Consider the following 3,700-nt stretch of genomic DNA (forward strand, 5'->3'; position numbering starts at 1 on the left):
AATCACATGGGAGGAATGGGGACACGGTCAACCGTCTCATATACAAGACAGCCAACGCTACCCGGCTACTCAAACGAGTAACCTCGAAACGGGGCGGCATGAAGGAGGACAATCTAGTCCGCCTAATTCAAGCGTTTGTGATCTGTCACGTAACCTACGTGGCTGCACATCACCACTGGTACCGAAGTGAAAGAAAGAAGATCAACATACTGATACGCAAGGCTCACAAGATCTCCCTCGGCCTACCGGATACCACGAACACCGATCTTCTGCTACAACTGGGAATCCACAATACGCTCGAAGAAATAGCAGAAGCACAGAGACTGTCTCAACTCGGACGGCTATCAGCAACAAAGACAGGCCACAAAATCCTCGAAAACTGCAGATCAGATACCACCGACAGCAAGGAAATAAGAGCACGCTCAGCGACGAAGTTCGCCAAGCCCTACGCATAGACCCAATACCTAGGAACGTTCGCCCAGAATACAACAAAGGCAGGCGTCAAGCCCGAGCCAAGGCCCTCACGGACAAACTCAGCGAGGATCCTGGCACTCGCTTCATCGACGCGGAGGGCGCTTCGGTCGCCGACGAGCGCGGACGTGTCTTCGCAACGCTCCTGAGTTTCACGCCCGCAGTACCGTCACAGAGCCAAATCGTACAAACTGACTTCACCAACGAGTTCTCCTCAAAGTAAGGACTCTCTTGACATAAATTTCATGTCGCTACCATTCCCGATACCAGCACTACCGCCTTCCAAAATCGCCACCACGCCGCTGTGCTGCTAGGCCTAATCTTAGGGCTAGCGCCGTCGAGTCTCGGCGGCCTGTCCCTGCGACACCGGCGCCCCCCGTGGTAGCCGAGGAAACCTCCTACGCAACGGCAGCTCCGTATGCACCGCAAGACAACTGCACCACCATGAACGCTGCCATCGCCCCCTGCAGCGAGAGAAATTCAAACCCTTCTCCAGTACCCACCACCTCCCACGCACCAGCACCGGAAAATGTGCCTGGCGCTTCACAAATCCAAACGACCTCCGGCATGGAATACGCCGTTGCTGGAGAAGACATCGATCCGCAAGTCCTGAATGAACCAGGATGGAAGGAAATTCACCAAAGGGCGGCAGCCGCGACCGCAGCAGCCGCAGCATACACAGCGCCGACCAACGACAAACCCATGCGAAAGCAACACCGCAAGAAGAAAAATACCACCCCTCCAGAAGACCCGCTGCCAACGGATGATGTTAAAATCGTGCTGCGACCACAAGGAGGCCTCAACCTTACCCAAGTGAACGCAGCCCTTTTGGCCGACACCATCTTCAAGTAGGCCAACCTCACCAACACTCACAAAGACCAAGTCCGAATTAACCAACGATCGAACTTCATAGTCATCAGCACACCGTCTGAAGCACGCGCCACAGTACTTGAATCTCCAAACCCTTCCATGGAACAACACCAGCTACGCCTTGGCCAACCATATCCCTCCGCCCAGTACAACCGTAACAGGGGCACTCTTTCAAGTACCCCCCAGCGATGATGACACCACCATTATGGACAGTCTCGTCCAGTACAATCCTACCATCACTGTCCTTGAGGCAAAACGAATCCGTGGCACAGGAATCATTCAAGTGCTCTTTCTCGGCCCATTAATCCCCTTCTGGGTCCGCTACCGTGCCGTCATCCTCCGGTGTTACCCTTTCAAGCGGAATTCGGAGGCCTGCTTGGCCTGCTGGAAACCAGGCCACAGGCGTGACGTATGTCGCAACCCTTCCCCACAACCTCACTGCACCACTTGCGGAGCTCCAGGCTCCACACCCGACCATCCCTGCAAACCCAAGTGCATCCTCTGCGGCGACGCCCACGTCACCGGAGCGGCGGGATGCCCCAAATGGTTCCAGCCACGCCGCAAGACCCCCGCCACAAACCAGCAGACCACCACTACTCTACCACCTGGGAATCCCAGCACTGCAGCCTATCCACCCCTCAAGCCCATCCACAACAAGTCCTACAGCCAGGCTGCCCAGAGCTCGGTAAGTGCCCGGGGCCTGCTCTCTCCCCCACCCTCTCCACAATCCATAACACAACAATGGCAAGATGAGATGGCGGCACTCCGCCGAGAAGTGTAAACGCTCCGCCACACAATCACCCTACTACGCTAGGGAAACGAACGCCTCACACGCGAAAACGCCCAACTCAAACAGCAAGTCTCCCTCAACAATCCGCAGCCCCCCCCGCTCTCAATAACTCGTCACAATCCCCCCCCCCCTCAAAAGAAGGGCATCCGCTCCAACTAACACATCACCGGCCCCGGGAACGCATGACGCGATTACGTCCCTACGCACAGAAGTAGAGTCCGCCTTTACCGCCCTAAAAAATCAGACCGCGGAACAAATCAAAGCCATCCAAGTCACTGTGCACGACCTCCACCAAGAAATGCTAAACTGGATGAAGGCAGCCATTCTGCAGCCCGTCCCACCTCCCTCAGCTCATACCCCACTAGATGCTCCAATAGAACATTGCGAAGAATTCTAAGCCGCAAATTATATGGCAATGGAATTGCAGAGGGTACAGAACCAAACGCTCTAACCTCCAGGAATTCCCCACCGTACTCGACGAAACACCCCTCCACATAGCGCTACAAGAAACACACACGCCAACCAAACTTCTCAATTACAGAGCACATCAGGTTACTCGATTCCCCCAACTAAGCAATCTTGTACACAGGAATACAGCCACCCAACAACACATGCTCAACTCTGACATCCCTCATGTATTCATTACTCTTTTACCCCCCAAACCAACTAGTACCTACTTACACGTCTTGAATGTCTACAGCCCACCCAAATCCACCTGTACTAATTTCAAAGCGCTATTCCAACAAGCCGTACACCATTCCAAAGCCCAGCCACTACTCATTCGGGGCGACTTCAACGCGCCACATATAGCATGGGGATACACACGCACCACCCGAAAGGGTACAATACTATGGAAAGTTATACAGGAATCAAACTTACAATGCATGACGACCCTCAACAGCCCACCAGATTAGGCAATAGCGTGCAAAAGGACACAGCTGCCGACCTAACCATAACGAAAAACATATCCAACGCCACATGGAACCCACTTCCACAATCCCTAGGAAGTGACCACTTCATCACTCAAACACAAATTATCTGTAGCGCTCATACACGCCCCCCACGAAAACAACACACCCTTACCAACTCGGACCGATTCCGAACCAACAGTCTAGACATCCCGCCCCCTAACACAGAAAGTGAGCTCGAAACATGGAGAACATCTATCCTACACGCCAAAGAACAGAGTACCTCTCTCATCGACCCCAAAATCCCTCGTGCAACATTCTGTATATGCGGAACCGTATATACGGAATTATGGGAATACGGACTCCGCATGAAATGGAAATGATACGGACTCCATATGTTGTGGAAATGATGCGGAGTCCATATGATATGGAAGTGATGCAGAGTCCGTTTAATACGGACATCATGCGGAGTCTGTATGATATGGAAACTATACGGACTGGTATGCAGAAATAGCACTTGTACGTTGCCATGATTGTTTGAGTGCACAATACTGTACTATTTGGTGCCACACATGTTCATAAGGGCTTGCAGTACCTGTGCAATCTGTGCAGTGAATTTGCACAATGTTAACGAGCAACTGCCAAACTTCGAATTGACATC

This window comes from Haemaphysalis longicornis, unplaced genomic scaffold, assembly GCF_048455015.1.
Source record: "Haemaphysalis longicornis isolate Haplotype H1 unplaced genomic scaffold, Haemaphysalis longicornis Haplotype H1 scaffold_27, whole genome shotgun sequence".
NCBI lineage: Eukaryota > Metazoa > Arthropoda > Arachnida > Ixodida > Ixodidae > Haemaphysalis > Haemaphysalis longicornis.